The sequence below is a fragment of the Paramormyrops kingsleyae genome, chromosome 13 (assembly GCF_048594095.1).
Source record: "Paramormyrops kingsleyae isolate MSU_618 chromosome 13, PKINGS_0.4, whole genome shotgun sequence".
NCBI classification, from domain to species: domain Eukaryota; kingdom Metazoa; phylum Chordata; class Actinopteri; order Osteoglossiformes; family Mormyridae; genus Paramormyrops; species Paramormyrops kingsleyae.
In genome coordinates, this window is record NC_132809.1 from 12,493,949 (window position 1) to 12,514,743 (window position 20,795).

Sequence of the window (20,795 nt, forward strand, 5' to 3'; positions counted from 1 at the left end):
GCAGTGGGGGGGGGGAGGGAGCCGTCTTTCTGGAAACTCTGTGGAGTCTGCATGCAGCTCTCTCTCTGGAACGAGATTCTCCTCCTATCCGCACATGTAGGTGGCTCCTTTTCCAGGCCGGACCGAGCCCCGTGGAGGACGGTACCCATGGAGGTGAGGTAGTCATTCTAATGAACATGGGGGAAAGGAAACGACAAGCGGACGGTGGAAGGTACCATTCAGAGTCGCATGGGGGAACGAAAACGACAGGCGGAGAGTGGAAGGTACCATTCAGAAGTGCATGGAGGAACGAAAACAACAAGTGGACGGTGGAAGGTACCATTCAGAGGCGCATGGGGGAATGGAAACAACAGGCGGAGGGTGGAAGGTACCATTCAGAGGCGCATGGAGGAACGGAAACGACAGGCGGAGGGTGGAAAGTACCATTCAGGGACGCATGGGGGAAAGGAAATGACAGGCGGAGGATGGAAGGTACCATTCAGGGCCACATGGGGGAAAGGAAACGACAGGCGGATGGCTGTCTTAATAAAAGCCCTAAATGGTGTAAAACGCTCTCAGTGTTTCAGCACACATTCTTGGTTTAGCTATACAATGGTAAGTGTCTCTCCAATGCTCCAATGTACAGCGCTTTATGTCAGCTATGGTTGTTTTAAAGTGCTTTTATAATTAAAGATGGTATGGTATGGTATGGTATGGTGTTTATTTGGGTTTTAAAATAATTAGCTGGGATTATTTCTAATTTGATAAATTTTTGCCCCACCGGCACTCGGACCATTTGCACTTGGGCACTTATATAACAATGTACCTGTGATTGGAAGTAAAGCAATTTTAACGTTGGGCCCCTGGGAAAAAGTTGTCAACTATATGTCACTTTGGATAAATGAATAAATAAATAAAATGGAAATGGATCACTGTTAGGGGCACAGCACGGTGGCCTCACACCTCTGGGACCAACGTGGGAGTGAATGGTGAATGGTGTGTGATTGTACCCTGCGATGGGTTGGCGCTCAATCCTTGGTTGTTCCCTGCCTTGTGCCTGTAGGTTCTGCAGCCCCGACAACCCTGAACAGCACAAGGGGTTACAGAAGATGGATAGATCACCGTTAACTTAAGCCTCACCTAGAATAAATGGCAGATTCTCCACTAACCTCCTTCTGGAAGATTCTAACTTTGTTCCTGTCTGTAACAGCACCAGCCAAACATGCTAGGGAACCTTTCACGTTGATTCAAATTCTCCCAATTTTAACTGTAAATAATGTTTTACCCTCTAGCCACCCCCCCCCCCCCGCCCCCCACCCCCACCCCTCCATGACCCAGTCCTGTTCAGCTGAGGATCTGCTCACCTGATCAGTAAGGATCAGGTGTTCATTTCTGTGCACTGCTTAAATTAAGAAACCTATTATTTAAAAAGCGAAAACAAAAACACACAATAACCATCCCCTCAGCCGCCCACAAAAGCCTCCAGCTTCCGCAGTCGAAATTAATCTGCTTCAGCGGTCGATGGAGGATACGGCCACGCGTGGTTTAACCCAGGATGCGGGTGCCTGGTTAACTGTACTCCATGGGATATTACTGCGTTTTACATCGTTAGTACCCTGGTGCCTGTTTAATTACCCCTTACTCGGATTTACGGATTTCCTGGCCTTCCTCTGGGAACGCACACCATATAAAAAGGTAAATTTAAAGTGAATTCATTAGTCAACTTATTATGGCACCTAAACAACGGGACATTTATAATTGTGCGCTGCGTTAAGCCGTAAAAAGGCATTTTAAGCAGGACTCAGTTGTTATTTATGGTCATTTTTATTAGTCATGGCAGCTAAATTGTAATATCTGTACAACCATTATTTCTCTTTTATGTAATATTAATACTAATATAATTCATTTCTGAAAGCGTTACTTTTTTTCCCCAGAATTACTGACCAGGATTGTCTGAGAGTCTAACACAATAATTTTACAATAATTACACAGAATTACCTGTAGTTATGGTTATGGCTTGTTTAACTGAGTTTATTACATTTTATCATATAACAAAATGGACAGCCAGCAGCCAAAGTGAAACCCATACATGCACCGTGAAATTCTGTGAGGAGAAACAGCTTAACCTCCCTGACCCCGTCACACCCACCCAGGCACTCTGCCTGTACCCCCATCCTCACCCTGCCACACCAACTCACTCCTGTGGAATGTGCCGCCTTGTTCCGCCCCTACCGTTCAGGCCAATCAGCAGCTGGGGTCTTTGAGGAAGGGGCGGGACTTCAATAAATAGAGCCCTGTAAGCACACATAGCCAGAGAAGTGAAGAGGTGCTTGGGAAACAAGTGGGCGAGGTCCCCGCAATCCGCTTTATGACCCTCTCTACCCAGCACTAAATAACAGGAGCTCAGCCTGTCGCTTTCTCTCCAGGGAGCTCTGCTCTAGGACACTTTCCCATAAAAATAAGAGCACAGCCTCTATTTTCCCCTCCTATCTTCCTTCTCCCAGAAAGCTAAAGATGTCTCCGGGCCACAGCCGCCATGACGGAAGTTAAACACAGCAAATGGTAACCAGTGGGGTTTAAGCGTGTGATTTCCGCGCTCATGGGTATCTATAGGGTTCCATCACACTGCCATGGCCACCAAAAGAGGCTGACAGGGTTCTCACATCATCACCTTTGTTTTGGACCTGATTAACATATGCCGCAGGTTGAAATGCCAGCCACTCACGCATCATCCATTGCTGGACAAACGGGGCCCAACAGCCTATCAGGCAGCACAAGGAGAGTCGGCCAGACCAGAAAGGGTCACAGTACCAGCAGGAGCCGTCTCTCCTAACCAAAGTGGCATACATTTGAGAAAGCAGGGTGAAGCAATCCCTGAGGCAACTAAAGGTTATGGGCCCTAATCAGGGGGCCAACCATGAAATCACTATGGCAACTACAGGATTTAAACCAGCGACCTTCTGCTCACTTACACAGCCATGTACTGGGGGGAGGGGGAGGCTGAAGATTCAGATGTCTTTTGAAGGGAAGAGGATAAAGACCCAAATGAGAGTTACATATGACCTTCTGCCCCGGACCTGTCTGAAGACCAAGGCAAAATATCATGACCGGACACCAAACAGAGCTCCCCCCCCCCAGTGGGTCTCACACATCACCCTTAATCTGATCAGCCAGGGTCCTCCGAGTTTAGCCCCCATCTTAATTACCAATTAGCTAATTAGCAGGACGACCCAGGGCCAGGTGACTCGAGCTTCTGCACGGGCCGACACCCCCGTGATGAAACACACGGCACATTTCACTATTAATTACATTTATTAATTAAAAAAAAAGAAGTTTCTGCAATACAGCGAGATGAACATTACTCCGTAACGCAGAGGCTGGGAGCCAAGAGGAGCGATGGACACAATATCCAGATTAAGGGGGATTAAATCATCATCGGGGGGGGGGGGGGGGCACAGATTAAATGGGACAACACAGGATCTGTGTAGGGGAAGGAAGAGAGAAGGATGGAGGGAGGGATTTTTGGGAAGCAAAGGCCTTTGAAGGAGGCAGGAAGAGGAATGCAAGCTGACTTGGTCTAAGGAGCTGAGGCTGGACTGAGGCACCATGTCTCTCCTCTCTCATTCATCGGCTTTGAGGAATCCATTTTGTTTTGGGGGGCCATTACTGTCAGCTGCCGCTGTGCCGCCTCACACGGTGGGGAGGGCAGGGGGAGCAGGAGACTCCACCCCAAAACACTGCTCACCAGAACAATGCAGACCGGTCCACATTTACAGTCTGAGCAGAGACGTCATGGTGGCAATCAGGCCAGTTTTCTTGATGCTGGCTCTGGTTGCCCACCCCCCCCCCCCCCCCATTCACTGACAGGTGGGTTGTCCTTCTTCCCAGAGGGCACTGCAGAGCAGATGTGGACCAAAACAGCAGGGAACGGCATCAGGTGTGAAAGTTTTACTTCCTGAATAAATCATCACCGTAATCCAAATTGTGATATTTTTGGGGAGCCGGTTCGAAGCGGATGCCGCCATTGGGCTCTTGAGCAAGGCCCCTAAACCCCCAGTTCCCTGACGGACACTGCATGCCAGTCGACCCTGTGCTCAGACACAAAGCTTCGCTCCCAGCTCTGCATATGCGTGTGTGTCTCAAAGGAGATCAAGATGGGATATGAAAAAAGAAGCTTTCTGATGGACTCACACCCATTTCTACAAAAGGCAAATTAAGCATCATTCCTTCCTCAGACAGCAGCCCTGAGTAAATGGACATGGTTCTTCTCTTTCATCACACGCGTTAGTTATGACCAAACAAGGCAAACTGCCGTCTACAGGAATCACCAGCTCAAATCCCTGGGAAACTACCTATTTTCCTAATCCCTGGCAACAAAACAAGCATCTCTCCCTCTCTGCCTTCCTCCCCTCTCCTCTCCCGCTCTGCCTTCCTCCCCTCTCCTCTCCCGCTCTGCCTTCCTCCCCTCTCCTCCCCTACTCCTCTCCCTCTCAAATCTCTCCCCCTACTCCTCTCCCTCTCTCCCCCTACTCCTCTCCCTCTCTCCCCCTACTCCTCCCCCTCTCCCCCTACTCCTCCCCCTCTCTCCCCCTATTCCTCTCCTGTTTTCCTCACCCCACAGCCATTGACCATCAGAGGCAAAAAATGCACAAATCCCCAGAGAAGGAGGGAGGGGGGCGGTAGCTGTTTGAAAGGCAAATTCCACACAGAGTCCCTGTCTCCCACCTGTCAGAAACAGGGGCCAAACGGCGGGTGGACATGTGCTCGTTTTTGTTGGGGGGGGGGGGATGGGGGGGCGGCATATTCAATTGCATCACGGCCCGGTGTGAAGTTTGGCAACAGCAGTGAACCTTGACAGAACGGCGGGACGCTAAGAATACAGTGGGTGCCCAGTGGGTAACGGGGGGGGGGGGGGGGGGGGGCAGATGCCGCAGCAGCATCCAACCTGCAGCGGATTCTCAGCCCTCCTTAATAAAGTGGGGGCAGTCTTCCGCTACATGGACCCCGCATCAGTCACCGCTGCCTCTAAAGGTACCACAGAGATCCCCTCCTCCCCCCGGGAGGGACCGGGGCAGCCCCGACCTGCTAAATTTAGATGCCACCGGAATGTATGTAAATGCACCAGAATACATAAGTTATGAGATACGAGTAACAGCACAGAGAACGAGGGGGGGTCCTGCGACTAAATGAGGACGTTAGGACACAGCGACGAGCAGAATCAATAAAGGAAGGCTCCGTGTGCCGAGTCGAAGGTCAACTTCCTGCCACTGGAGAGGGAATTCTGGGAAAGTGGCAGCCCTGAGGGGACAGCTGAAGTGCAAGGGTGCGAGAGGGGGCTCCACAGCAGGGCGCCACATCAGAGCAGAGGCGGACGGGGTTCACCCAAAGCCGGGGGGCAAATCACAGCACTGTCATCTGTAATTGAGCCAAATGAGAAGCGCTGTGCTGTAATTCAAACTCCAGGGGGCAGAATACTGGGGCTCCCCCTGACCTGGTGCTAAGTCAAGGTTTACTGCAAGGCAGGGTGGGACCTGGGAGTCCCAGCCCCCACACCAGTGCGTTCCGCCCAGAGGCACGTTGATAGATGTGTATTTGTATACATATATAAGAGGAATTCCCAAGTCCAGTACCAACCTCACATCCATGTGTGAGCATTTGTCCCCATTGCTATACATATTACATTAGTCTGCCTGTTATTCTGTTATTGCACACACACACACACACACACACACACACACACACACACACACACACACACACACACACACACACATGCCATGTGACACTTCCACAGACCCTGCGAGCTCTGGATTGCGCTTTAACATCTTGAGATATTAGTAACAGTAGGATGAAGGAGGTCAGTGTGGTCCCCACATCTCATATTTTTTATATATATATATATATATATATATATATATATATATATATATATATATATATATATATATATATATATATATATATATATATATATATATATGCTTGTTGGTATATACGATTCATCTTTATTACATATGATATTGATCGTGATTCAGTTGATATTCCCCCATGACCCCGCTTGCGGCTGACATTCACAGGGAGACAGACAGTCCCAAGTCCCAGGACACATAATGCTGTGGTCCTTCATGAAATGCAATCCATCTTGGACCACATGAAAAGGAATAACCGAGTGTATCTTTCACACTTCAGAGAGAGAGTCCAGGCCATGGAAAACGGAACACCGGAAACAGAACACTCAACATTAAAAAAACAGAATATAGAACACAAATGCAGCAGACAACATAGAAAAGCAAACATGGAACACGAGCACACAACATAGAAAGCTGAACATGGAACGTAAACTAACACACAACTTTGAAAACTGAACACAAAACACAAATGGAATGCACAACATAGAAACCCAAAAAGGGAACACAAAATGAACACACGACATGGAAAACTGAACACAGAACACAAAATAGTATATAGAACATAGAATACAGTAGCTGGTGCAACACAGCCAGCAGATCAGAGCCTCACGTCAAAGTCAGGAGAGCAGAGTGGCGTGTGTAACAGAAACAGTCAGCGGCATGGCACACTGAAGGGATGGGGTCCAGGCACCCCCCAGCAGCCTGGCTCAGTCCACATGACCACAGCAAACACCACCCCCCTCCAAAAAATACCCATTTCAATTACAGCGGATTCACTTCTCTGGGCTTAACTTGTAAGTATTCCCACATTAGGATTAATTCCACTTTAATGCTTCTTAAAGTTAAGGGCTGGAGGGGGGGCTTTGTCATCAGGCTCCATCAAGGCAGTCTCCAGCAGTACACAGCCAATCAGGACGCTGCACCCCTTGCTCCATGAGACTCAGTGTTTTTACAGCACTGACCTTGGCTGCGAGGAGGATCCCTCCCATTAAACTGCCATGTTCTGGCATTTTGCACGACGCGGAATCTGTCAGGAGAATCAGCTGGTATTTCATGACGGATGTGATTCCAGTTTCCTGTCGACCCCGGATCCATCACACCTTTGAACGAGGACACACTCAGGCCCACAGAGAGGCACAAGCACACACACGCACACATGCACGCACGCACACACACACACACCAGGATGGAGGGCTCTGTGGTTACCGTGGCAACCTAAGGAATGCAGGAAGATTACATCCACAAATAAACAGTACAAAACCAGAGCCAGTAAAAGTCCCAGCGGCGGCGGATGGCTTTCGTAAACAGACTCCCATAGATGCACGGTCCAGGAAAAGACGGGTTCGAATGGGCCGCACATTAGCACCGGATGGCTTTACGTCGTAGAGAAGTGGGATGGATGGGACAGCGGGAGGAGAAGTGAGGATGGGGGCAAAGAAGGTAGGACAGGGGGTTACTACTTCTGAGAAGGGGACGCGACACGTTGATTGCCCATGGGCAGCAGTGTGGCATGGGGGAGGGGGGGGGTTTCACACTACAGCTAGCACTACTAAACAATGGTCATGTTAAAGGAGCAACGCATCTCCTGATAGGTGTGTGGACTGGCTCACATCACCCCCCCATCCGGCTTAGCCGGACTGCATCACATGGTCAGGCAGAGGCAACACGGAATGCCTGTCGACAGGGTTCCCATGGGTATTTATGCCAAAACCCCCTCACCTCCTCAGACCACAGACGCTGCTACACTGTGAACCACATCTTCTATCCTCAGAAACAGGGTCACCGTGGGGCCCAGCGACACGGCCACGGAAACAGGACGCCGGCCGTGCGAGACAGTCCGACGGGGTGAGTGTTTTCCACACGGACTGGACTATTTCCGGGGAGAGGTGAGACCCACTGTGGAGGCAGAATGTAGGGAAACGTGAAGTTATTTTCTGGGTCCTCGCTCTCCAGGAATATAAATGCTAGGTAAGGCAACAGGCTGGAGAAGGCGCACCAAGCAGGAGGAATAACGGGGGTGGCTCCGTCAGCGCTGCAGCCCGAACGGAGACCCCGGGGGAAGGGGGCCGTGTGGACCTAGAGGCCGCCAGCAATGACCCCCAGAGAAGGGGAGGAGGCTGCTCTGCTCTATCAGCACAGCCAATGGGGGGGGCGGAAGGGGGGCTCCAGTAAAACTGGCATTTTTGCTGACACTGTAGAGCGTAACCCAGCGTCTGAATCACGGTGGAATTTACGAACCGTGTGACAGTAATAAGCACTTTAGTGGCCATATCTAGTCAATCTGCTCTCCTATTGGCCGGTAACAATCATCACGGTGAGCATGACCAACGTTTGCATGTGTACACTCTTACATGTACGTGTCAAAATGGAGAGAGAAAAGCTTTATGGCTGTAAAGAACAAGAAAGCAGCTCCTCTGAGGAAATGGGGGGGGGGGTGCATCACACAGCCACTACCCTTAGAGCCCAGGGGATGCAGGGGAAGGCACAGGGACATTAAAGGGGAGAAGCTTACTGGCTGTGAGCAGAGAGCGTGCATTAAAGCTCGAGGGCAGGGCTTTCATCCGCCGCTTGGGCTGCGGACAGAAAATGGGAAGGCTAATGTAGCGGCAGCGTGAAGCCCTCATTCAGGAAGGACGTCCTCAGGAGCACCTGGGGTGGGGAGCTTAGAGAGGACCATGTCAGGGGGATGGGGGGGGGGGCTTCGGGAGGAACATAGCCAGAGGAACGTCGACCTCCCCCCGGCACAGAACCCTAGGAATTAGCGAGAGGATCAAAGGGGCGATGGAGTAATGAGGAATGGATAATGAGTTATCACTTTCTGCTGGTGTTGGGTGATACAGGAAGTCTGGAAAGTCTTGAAAAGCAGAACGAGAACAGCACTTTGAGCTTATAAAAACACACACAAACATCATCATACATTGCAACTATTGTAATTCATTACAAAATCCACATTCCGGTCTTCACCGAAAACCTGGAGAGTACACAGCATCGTCAAAGCCCTGAAGCCCACCCAGCTAAACAGCAGAGTGTCTAAAGAGGAGTGGAGATAACCAGCTGGGGCTTGGGGAATCGGAGCCCGGGGCGTGTTACACCTCAGCGTGTCTCAGCAGCCCACCACTGCTTCTCCACACCACCCCAGCTCCCAGACCAGCCCCAAACCAATCAGGAAACACTGAGCTCACAGACTTTTCGCAAGGTTTAAGAACCTGAAGTTTAATTAAAGCCGAATTATTGGTGAGCCCTGGAGTTTGGGGCTCTCACAGCGAGAATCGAGACCCAGCGAGAGACAGAAGGATCAATGAGTCTTGAAGGAAGGCATCCAGGAATATATTTTCATTCACATTTTATTTATTTAGTAGATGCTTGCACGCAAAAGTGACGTACAATTGAGCGTCAGCAAGGTCCCAACATTGAGATCACACTGAGTTGAAGCACCACCCCCCTCAAAAGTGTAGTTTCCATCAGCACCTCATTAGCACAGGCAGAGGCATGGATACTCCCATACGACGGCTACAGAGAATTACATTTTAGATTTATTTTATGTAGTAAACGCTTATGTCCAAAGTGATATACAAGTGAGGCAAATGGCACATTGCAAACGTAAGGCTGTCGAATAGGCATAAGTGTGGCTAGGCAGAGCTTCCGATGGATTCCCAGGTACGAGTGTAAGCAGTATCTGAGCAGGAGCTACACCACGTCAACAAAAGCCTACTAAGATAGCGTCACTTCAGGGCTGGCCCGTGGCATAGGCAATATAGGCAAATGCTAAGGGCACCATCCATCCAGGGGGGGCCACAAACGGAGGAAGAAAAAAAATGCAACATTCCACTATTCTTAAAACTAGTTGGTATTAATGTGTCTAAATATGAAAAGAACAAGCCCACATGAATTTTCCTGCTTAGCAAAGCCTGTTAAGTAGTAGTAGTAACAGGGCCGGTCGTTCTTATAGGTGACATAGGCAGCCGCTTAGGGCGCCAACTTCTTAGGGGACACTGACTTGCCAGACATTTTGCCTATGCCTGGGATGGAGGGCTCCGGCGCTAATGCTCGCCTAGAGCGCTTCATCGGCTGGGACCGTTACTGCGTCACTTACTGAGGGCTGGCGCGTAAAAAGCAGCGGAATAGAAACCACAAGGACGGTCTGGCTGTCCACCAGGGAATCTCATCCTCTCCAGCACAAAATTTTAACTTGTCACAAAACGTTACAGGCAGCACTCATGATTTAAGTGTGCCGGTTTACAGATAGGCTCGCCGGAGCGGAGAAAATGAAACCATCGCCGTATCGCTGAGGCATTTTTCAACGCTGCGTCTCCGGGCATCTAAATTATAAAACAGGAATAATAAAAAAAGGGCCGATCCTACTTTGCTAACATCCATTTATCTGGTAACCACGGGAACTTACATGCATTCAGTTTTTATCCCTCACAAGCGGTTACCGGATCCCGTCCGTTAAATTAAACACTAGCACGCCTCACGCTCACCTCCATCCTTCCTCTTCCATGCCGGCAGCCGCAGTCGTAAACACGTCTTTTAGGCCTAGTTTTTAAAATCATTTTGTTTGTTTTGCGGTTATTTCTGTTAAGAATTTTTAAAGCAATAAACAACAAATGAACGATTATTGAATATCGATACACATCCATACTCAAGGAAAGGACCTGCAGGAGCCCCACAGAAGCAAACAAACAACAACCGCAAAAGACCCTCAACCACTGCACCACCTGCTGGCTTTGTGCAGAACCTGCACCCTGTATATTTTACATAAATGGGGCATCCTGCCAGCCCATCTAGGGTGGAGGCAATGGTGTCTCTTCTTTGACTGGGACGCTTGATTCGTTGCCTGTTTCACCATTCGCCATTTTGTCATTTCGTCCAAGTGCGTTTCTCTCGTTCATGCAACAGCTACGGGCCAAACTCAGCCCAAAGCTGCTGAGAAGAATAAGATGCACACAACTCATCATCGGAATTACCCCCCTTACTCGCTCTACAGTTTACCCACAATGCACTTGGCTGAACATCCTTGCCTTATCTCGGCACAGCAAGAGCTCTGCTAAGCCCAATCCCTGCTGCATCCCCATGCCAAGATGTCAGCTTACATCAGCTGACCAGTTTTCTGATCCGGGTGTTTGCCAGGTGACCCTCATACCATTTTTGAAGCCCCACACATCTTCAGTCAACTTCAAACTGCCCCGGGGTTAATCCTGCCCATTCACCTGATACTGGGCCTCGCTTCAGGGTCATCGCTGTGGAGACGGGATACATTTATGGGGCAGGGTGACCCAGGCTGAAGGGGAGGGGGGGGGGGGGATCTGGGATCAACAGCAGCGGGACATTTCATTACATCTGTCGGGCTTTGCAGGAGATTCTGACCCATCTGGTGTGAGGATTTTAAAGGAACCTCCCCCCCCCGCCCCCAAGTGACAAATCCCAGGAAAATGTCAGTGTGCCATCGGGGGCATGGGGGACGTAATTGATGAAGGAAGGGGTGGGGAGGAAGGGGGCACACACCCCCATTTGAGATTCTCACAGCGTGTCAGAAAGGCAATCGATGGCGCAGACGGCCCCCGGGCGGGACCGGGACGGCACACGGCACATGCGGGCTCGTCACTCCAGCCTGCGCCGGCCACAGCCTGCTCGCTGTTGCCATGGAGACCCCCAGCTTGCCTCTTATACAGAAGGAGGTGCACACAAACATTCATTTTCGGTATCCCGCTCATCACCGTGGCCCTCGCCGCAACAGGCACGGACAGCAAACCCTCACAAAGGTTTCCTCTACGTGGGGGGTGGGGTCTCCCCCTGCTCACTCCTCTCCCAGTGCGAGGCGTGGGAAAACATTCCCAAGATTCACCACTGAGACACGCTTGTCAGTCAGTCACTGTGCAACTAAAATGAGCCGCAGATTGCTGGGAAGCCCAGGGTCGCTGGGAAAATGGTCCGGCTGAGTGGGACACCCGTGGGAGCTGGCCGGACTGGCTGCGAGGGGGACAGGAACCGAGGCAGGCCGTGCATATGCCCGTACACGAAGGTGAACGTAGTGCTAATGCATGTACAGCCTGGTAACGATTAATCCTCATAACGATTAACAATCATTTTACAGCCCTTCAAAATTCAGAATAACATCACAGCTCCCTGAAAATGAATAGTCAGTTTTATGTTTTAAAATGGGATTCAATAATTTAAATGTGCTTAACTATTAAAGCTGGCACTGATCACGCCACTTCCTGTCAATAACTTGGACATAATTCATGGAGACGAGCACAATAGAACACATGAAGAAATATTTTGGAAAAACTGTAACTTAAAATATCCGCTTGCTTAAATCAAAGTGCAATTGTACAAGTAACGCAAACGTTATTTTCAAAAACTCGGTTGTGCCTTAAGTAGTGGAACACGTTGCTTGTGTTGCAGTTTCTCACAGAAAACGTTTTCCGGCCAGGTTTACATTTGACTTCATTTGGTACCTCACTTGCTGAACCCATAACATGAACCAACAATCAATACTGAGTCTTTTTTAGGTACCAGATTGTCATCCTTGCCTGACAGGAGTGCAGCACTGGCAACCATGAGGTTTGTCCATCACACACCCAGGGTGCTGCTTTGGGTTTGAAGGTGAAGAGTGAAGCCTGACTGATTGAGAAGCATGTGACTAAATATGGTGCAGGGGTATTGTAGTTTTTAAGGGGATAGGACCAATAAGGCTCATGGATGTTGTAGTTTTTAGAAGGACATGTTCAATATGGCTCATGTTTTTAAGCAGACAGCTCACGAAAATGAATAATAGGGGAAGACATTAGCAAAATTAGGCTGGTAAGCACTGTACCTTGGTTTTGGTAAATTCTCAATATACCACCCAACACTACTCAGAATACCATTGCCACTGCCTAACTGACACAAAAACAGTAATGATCCCAGTACGTCCACTAAAGAGGCCACATTTTCACTGGGATGATGTCTGATGACCTGACCCCCCCCCCCTCTCTCTCCCTCCCTCCCTCCCTCCTTCTAATTTCATCCTATATCATACATTTTCCTTGTAATACCTCTTATTTTAATGTCCTCCCTCCAACTACATCTAAGTTCACCGAATCGTAAAGTAGTGTGTGCCTGCCCAACCCCCCCCATTATGGCCTCCAATCAAGCTTTGACCGCTATGCTCCATCCCAAATACCCCAAAATACTCACTACAGTTTCTTAAGAGCATCCTAAAAGCACACACTCACACACACACACACTCACACACACAGATAAACTGAGTGTCTACTTGACTGCTTGACAGCTCATATGTTTGTGATGTTCTATTCCTGGTATATCTCGCTGGACGAAAGCGTCTGCTAAATGCATAAATTAAAATAAAACATGTCTGACAAAACTAAAGATGCACATGCAGCCGTAGCGTTTCACTTTAACTGCCCTCGTTCTCGAAAGCTCACTAACAGTGTGGCAAAAAAACAGGGCAGTGGTGGCTTGATGGTTAGGGAAGCACACTTGTAATTGAAAGATTGCAGGTTCGAATCCCCGACCAGCAAGACACCACTGAGGTGCCCTGAGCAAGGTACCGCCCCCAAGCACTGCTCCCCGGGCGCTGAATTAGCTGCCCCCTGCTATGTCACGATGTCACATATGAGTTAAATGCAGAGGACACATTTTGTTGTTGCGCACTGTGTGCTGTGGTGTGTTGACAATGACCACTGATCTCTGCCTGTAAGGAATCAAAGAGGGTAAGAGATGGAAGTGGAGAGCAAGAGGGTCAGGGCATGACAGCAGGATAAAATGATAATCAGTAGGAGAGCAAGCGGAAGGAAAAACTCAGAAGCCCCAGGATGGTGCCAGAGGGCAGACCTTCAACGTGGTCGTCATGGGGACGTGAAGCATGTCCAGCCGCAAGCTGTCCTCCCCATGTCCACACGATGCAGACCTGAGAGCTTCGGACGCTCCTCTGTACCCACTGCCACTCCTATGACAGCCCCCTGTGAGCACATGAGGCCCCCCATCTCAAATCTGTAAGCCCGCATCACTGTAAGCATCACTGCTGCCCCTCTGCTTCCATATTGCACACATTGCCTACATTTCTGCCATTTTTTGGCCATACTTCCCTTACATGCAATGCACAATTTGGATTATAGTTTTTCTGTCTCGTTGCTTTTATTTATTCTTCAAAATTTATTTTATATATGTCAGTATATATTGGTACTCCTTTTAACTGAGTGGTACCTTCTGTAGTCTAAAATTCTCTATACACTGTAGATTTTTTACAGTATGTTCTGTCCTTAGTTTTATTTTATATAAATCCTTATTGCTGGACTAAGAAAGACTAAGAATTCCCTCAGGGATCAACAGTGTTATCTTATCTTATCTTATTGTATAACATTTCCTGTCAGGTTTGGGTTGTAGTCACAAGCAGCATGAAGAATGCAAGTCAGCATAACTAAAAAGGGGGCAACATGGGTTGGGGCCACCAAAGGGGCGGGGCAACAAGGGGTGGGGCAGTGTGAGCGAGGGGAACAGTGTGAACACAGTGCAGCACCATCACGCTAATCTGATACACTAGTATCATACACTAGTAAGGGAAATCTAATTATGTTCACCACACCACCGTCGTCGGTTCCGGAGGCCGAGTGGAAGATCCATTAATGATACGCGAAGAACCGCAGCAGCGTGTATAAGGATGAGGGAGATAACAGGCAAGCGGGTGGTTTCGGACCCCACCAGCAACACGCAGCCATCATCAGCACTGACAGCCTCTCGGAGATCAGTGCTCCTTTGGCGACAAGCTGTCAGCAGGGCCCGTTTACGCCGGGAAGACCCCATGCAGGGACTTAAGGGTTCAACCTCACATCAGCACAGGCAGGGGTCAGGGCGGGGTCAGCCCCGTCCTCCTCATGGCGTCAGTGTGTCCAGCGGCTGACGGCCGTCACATCACACCTGAATAAAGTCAGGAGAAAATGTTTTGTACAATAACTACATCCTGGTGGTGAGGCAACCAGTAAGATAGCTTCACAGAAAATGTGTTGATGGTATTGTGTAAATCTGTGTTGACACCTGATCTCTCTCTTGTTAAAATAAAAAGCTGTTCGCCAAACACCGTACTACCTTATACCCCTATAACCCCCAGGAATGTGGGGTATTTTCAACTTGGGGGTGTTTTTGCGCTGGTGGAGGGGTCGGTCCTTGTTCTCTCCCGCACTGCCTGAACCATGAACAAAAGCACACACATGCTCAGTGGGGGTGTAGGGCACGGAAATCATGTGACCTTCCTGTAAAAGACAGCCTTTGGAAAGCAGACGTACCGTGCACTGTACAAGTAACTGTTAAAGAAAATGACTCAAGTGGCCAAAGTGCCATTACTGTCCCCAAACAATGGCTTTCTGTCACCATAATGGCAGGCAGGAAGGGAAGCAGCAGGGACAGAGGTGGACGGGGTCTTAGGGCAATGGGGGGGGGGGGGGGGCAGCTCTAACCTCTCCTTCAGACTGCTGGGGGAGGGTGTCCGACCTCTGACCTCGTGGAGGCTGCTCTCAGAGGTCGCATGCCTGTCCCAGGGTAGGTAAACCCCCCCCATCTGGACCCCTTTGCTCCAGTGTGACTATGTTACGAAGGTGCAGATGTGAACTGTAGGACAGTGGGGGGGGGGGACCAGGGAGCCAGTGGACGGTTAGTGGTAGAGTCACATAGAACAGAAGTCCAGACTTTCCCCATCTCCACAACACGTAATGTAAGCCTAGACACGTCAATTACTCTCCCCAATTGCTGGGTACTTCCCATTAACTGCAAATTAAACGATAATAGCAGCGTACACAGTGCTCAGCCTAATCTTTGGTTTTCCCAAAAAAGCAGCAAAAACAGCCCCGCCTCTTCACTATTCTGCTCCCAGTCATTCACAGACAGCGTCCAGCCCCCTCCTTTCTCAGGCTGGCGCAACAAGCGCCGATGGGAGACCGACCCGTCCTCCTGGAGCTCGCCAATCGGGGGGGGGGGGGTTGGTTTCCTAACGAGAGGCTCCCTGGTCGACGAGGTCGGGGCAGCTGGGAACGCTGCCCCCCGCCACCACGCCGATCTCGGAGACGGAGAGTGCGGCCATTGTGAGGAGAGTAGAGTAACCGGCAAAGGAGGCGAAACCATGACAACCGGCCCCCCGTTAGCCAGCACTTAAGGGAAGGCAAATTGAAGGCTGGGGCTACGGCCCCACAGACGGAAACAAAGACACGGATTCATCCAGAAAGAGCTGTGAACTTTGAATCCAGGGCAAAACTCAAAAAAAATAGCTGGCAAAATTATTTAAGTATATTTATAAAATAAGATGAGTGAATTTCCACAGACATAGCATAGCTGGCCTGTATCTTTCATTTCATCCAGGGGACCAATCAAAATAACAGAATAAATACAATATCTATACAAAAGACATTTTACAAATATCAACACAGCATTAAGAGTCAGGGTGTGACGACGACACGGTCGCTGAAATTGGCTACGACTGATGGAAAATTGACCATAGCCGCACCGCGCTCCTGTACAATTTTCCGCTCCCGCGAACAGCAGGCAGAACGAGATTTTTGTCGCGGAGAATTACGCTCCAAAACAGGAGCCCGTCGGCTCTGTCGGAATTGCCGTAACCCAAACATGGTGTGTCTCCCCCCACAACCACCCTACCCCCCCACCTGCTGCCACAAAACACAGAGGGCATCAGGAGTCAAGCCTGCAGATCCTCCTGAGAGCCCCAGCAACATAAGAGACACAGCCGCTCTGTGGGGTAATTTGATGAATGACTTGTTGTAAAGTGGATTTGGTAATATGGATTTAATTTGCTTCTCTGTCATCAATCTCTAAAAGAAACCATCTGATATATATCTTTATATATGACCATATATATTTATTACACACACGCACACACACACATAACATTATAATAATAATATATATATATTAAAAATCATCTCCAATCATCCCTGCTGGAGTGTCTGGTCCCACACAGGGCTGACTTCATAGTGTAGGGAGAGAAAGCCGAGGCGATGACGGCAGTCAATGAAAAGCTGTCAGTGGGTGATCTTCGCAGCAGACAGACACCTAATTTGGGCCCATGATGTCTCTAGGAGGCGTGGCCTGTTGCCATAGGGACGCATCCTCCTCCAGTGAATGCCTCTCCGCCCATACACACTCTTCCCAGCCCGCCTCTGGGCCCGCAGGCTCTCGTATCCTGACACCTGTCTCGGCATGGCCGCCCCTCCCAGCGGCACCTCTCGCCCCCCCCCCATCCCACTCTCCTTACCATTGAAGCTCCCCCCCCCCCTGTCTGCTTCTGCCTCATTAGGGAGCCAGCTCACTCCCTCTGGGAATTCCTCAGCTGGTTATGATGCACAGTAGATAAGAAGGGGGGTGGGGATTGAGCTCCAGGGGGCAGTGAACTGGGATTTGTCAACAGTCAAACAGCCAGCATACGGTTTAGAAATTTGGGGGGGGGGCATCATTCACCATAAAGCCAGAAGTCACCATGTTACCCACCTGCAGCTCAATGCAGACCAGTGGGCAGTAAGGTAATGAGCTGGACTTCAGATCAGTTACAACGTCTTGTTCCACAAAAATATTTAATTAGCCCATGTTCAATTAACTCATATTGCCTGAGTGAACATCAATGCTTCTACATCAACAATAATACATGCCGGTTTATCAAAAACACAACGTGGTCACCACAGGAGGCGCCGGTGGCACGGCCCATTCCAGCATGATGCAATCGAGGTCGACAGCACGAACATGCGGCCAATTAGTCGCAAAACTGCATTTTTCCCTCTATGCCGTCGAGCCGTCATTTCTGACTCATCTGGGGGCGGATTGGTGAGAAGAAGAAAAAACTTTTCTGACAGCCAATGACGTCCGTGAACGGGAAGGAGGAGGCGGGATGCTGAGAGCACTTTCACTCCTGTCATCCTCAAACTCAACTTTTAATGAAGGTAAGTAAAGCTCCCCACTGGAGGGATCACAGGCTATTGCTGTAAGCGACATTCGCACAGTCATTTTGGTCTAAACAAACAAAATCTCCCTCCTTCCTTTTTATCAGGAAAACCCCTGCTGTCAGTGGTAGCCAACATGTGCACTAGCCACATAAAAATGGCAGAGAGGTGTATAATAGTGGGCTTTGCACAATGGGGGGGGGGGGGATAGCAGAATGTAGCTAAATGGTTAAGGCTTTGAAACTGTTCTATCAGGAGTGAATATTGTAGTGATGACTGTTGTTCTTTAGACTCCGCCTCCAAGTACCTCCCACTCCCTGGCCCCACCCACCGACCTCCTCTACCATGAAGATCTGTCGTGACATTTGTGCAATCCATGGCAGCGAGGGGCAACTTGGCACTGCGCTCACTGCGCAGTGTTCCTGGCCCGATGGCTCGGCCGGCACAAAACACCAGACAGCGGAGACGCTCTGACGGGCCCGCCCCCTCCTCCGGCCCGCCTGGCCCTGGCCCAAGCCCTGCTTAGGATTCATGGGCACTAAGTGGGCGTCTGCTTTAGCACTGTCAGCCCAGAGCCCTCCCAGACAAGGCAGGCGAACAGATGAGACCGGTCGGCGACACCGGCACACGGAGGGGTTCTGGAGAGGAAGGATGAAGATGGGCCAGCTGGCTGACTGGGACGGAAGTCCCCGAGACTACCATGTGGCACCTGAGTTGGTTCATTTCAGGGTGTACCTCCACGCACAGCCAGGAACTGCTTTCGGGTCAGCGCATGATCAGCAATCACCATGTATCATCACCCCTACATGCTTCCTGAAGCGTGATAGCCGAGCACAGCCCTGCTGTTTAGCGATTCTGCTCGCAGTATGTGCTGGAGACGCTCGCAAGTAAAGGGAAGCCCTTTAATGATTGGCGAGCGGCCACAGTCGATCTGCTGCGGTGTGTGGCGATCGCGCCCGGAGAAGGGGTGTCCCAGGGACAGCAGGGGCGGGACGATTATATGCGCGCCGAGTCAGCTGGTTCAAGGACGACGGCAGTTCCGACGAGGACCTACTATCAACAGCATCATAGAAACTCTTGTCAGGAACATGAATTGGATTCCTTCTGGGAGCGGGAAAACCTTTCGAATCTGCATTCACCCGACTCATACAGGCAGCAATCAGTCCACACCGCATGAACGCTTACTCCTGCCCGTGTAGGGGGTCCCCTCTCGATCGATTAACACGAGTCGAAAGAGACAGAATGCAAACACCTTGTCGATAACCGCCTCACGTCACCTGGGGTAAAATTTCACTGCTGTGACAGCAGATAGCTTGTATTTCAGACGTCCAGCACCAAGACACCACGGGAATCCCTTTCACAATAACACGACTCAAAAACTAAGAAGAAATCTCCAGCAAGATCATTCAGCAATTACATACGAATGCCAACTCATGAGACAAACACTGTGGTATTTAATACATGCCGTTTCTCACCATTTAAATACTCGTAAAGTAACAAGAAACCACCCTGTTCGTTCTTCAGAATGATGACCCAGCCAAGAAAACAGGATGTAAATGTTTCATTTATTATGGTCATTGTTATTTGGGAAATTACAAGTCCCAGGCTCCATCACAAACCATGACACCAAGGTACAGAGTAGATGGATTTCATGCACTGGAGGAAGAACATGGCATGGAAACCACACAAGCAGGATCTCCTCACCAAGTGTATGCCTTAAATCTGCAGAACATCAAGGAAAACCTGAATTCTCCCTAACCATCCCCTTGAAGGTTACTGCCTCCATCAAAATGCAGTGATCCAGGAACCCAGCACATACCAAACAAGTGGGAGACAGCACATGAAGTCAGGAAACTGGAAGGAGAAGAGCCGGAATGGCTGACAGGCAGACACAGTACTTCAAACAGGGTCATTTCAGGCACCAGTGCTAGAGTTAGGCAAATAACTATGACCTACGGAGACACACCGCAGCCCACATGACACTGCACCTCCCCTCATGTACCGCCACAAGGCCCCCCTCCCCTCCTGGTGCACGTGTGCTCACATAAAGGGATTACCGCTACGCACAGAAGCATGTGCACGTTAGCCTAATCGCATAATGAACGTAGCACCCTCCAGGACCGCCTGATCATCCGTAGCCTTCCGCTCGCCTCTATAAATAGCGGCCCGTCGCAAAGGCATGCAGAATCAGCCAGAAACAGGGCGGCAGTCTGTTACGACACCTTCCCTGACCGCACCAGGTGTGCCAAGATGCCCGCAGGAAAGTATAGCCAGTGCAGGGGAGAGACTGTTCTGTTTGGGTCCTGGCAGCTTTAATCCAACGAGCCCAGGGACACAGGAAGATAAAGAAAAAGAAGCATCAGAGCCAGACCCTTACAGAGCAAAATGTTTACGTTGGCTACTTGCAAAGAGTCTGCTGAAAGTGTACACTGGGAAGGACAACAGAAAGATTAGTTCCACTGCGGATTTGGTAATGTTTAACAGACAGGTGGGACACATACACATACAAGGGCATAACTTTGGGTTGAGCTTTGGGGGGGGGTGAGGTCTCCACCTATTTAAGGGGCTCCAGGGGGTTGTATTGGCCGGTTTGGATTATTAGGGCTTTACAAACTCCCATAATTAATGGCCATGCACGCACACAAGCATGTGTTTCTGCGTTATTCTCACACAGTAATGTATTTCAGGCACCGCATGGAAGCTTACTCAGCTCGATCTATTTTTAGTGCCACAGAGGCTCCGAATGAGTTAAAATCCCGAGTTTCTCACAAGAACACCCGTTTGGGAGGGGGCAGCAGGACAGACAAGGTACTGATGCTCAGATCAGCACCAAAGAAAAAAAAACGCACCCCTTAACAAGAGAAAGCCATACACCCAATTCCAGGCACACTCAGCGTTAAATATGCATCGTGTTTTGGGATCTGACCAGAGAAACAGGCAAAACGGCTACACCAGTAAGGGGTCGGAA

General features: G+C 49.8%; 1 protein-coding gene across 9 annotated transcripts in view; it reads right to left on the reverse strand.

The window, feature by feature from the left end:
• brsk2a (BR serine/threonine kinase 2a) overlaps positions 1–20,795 on the reverse strand; it is a 136,723-nt gene that overhangs the window by 114,278 nt on the left and 1,650 nt on the right. The window lies entirely within an intron of this gene.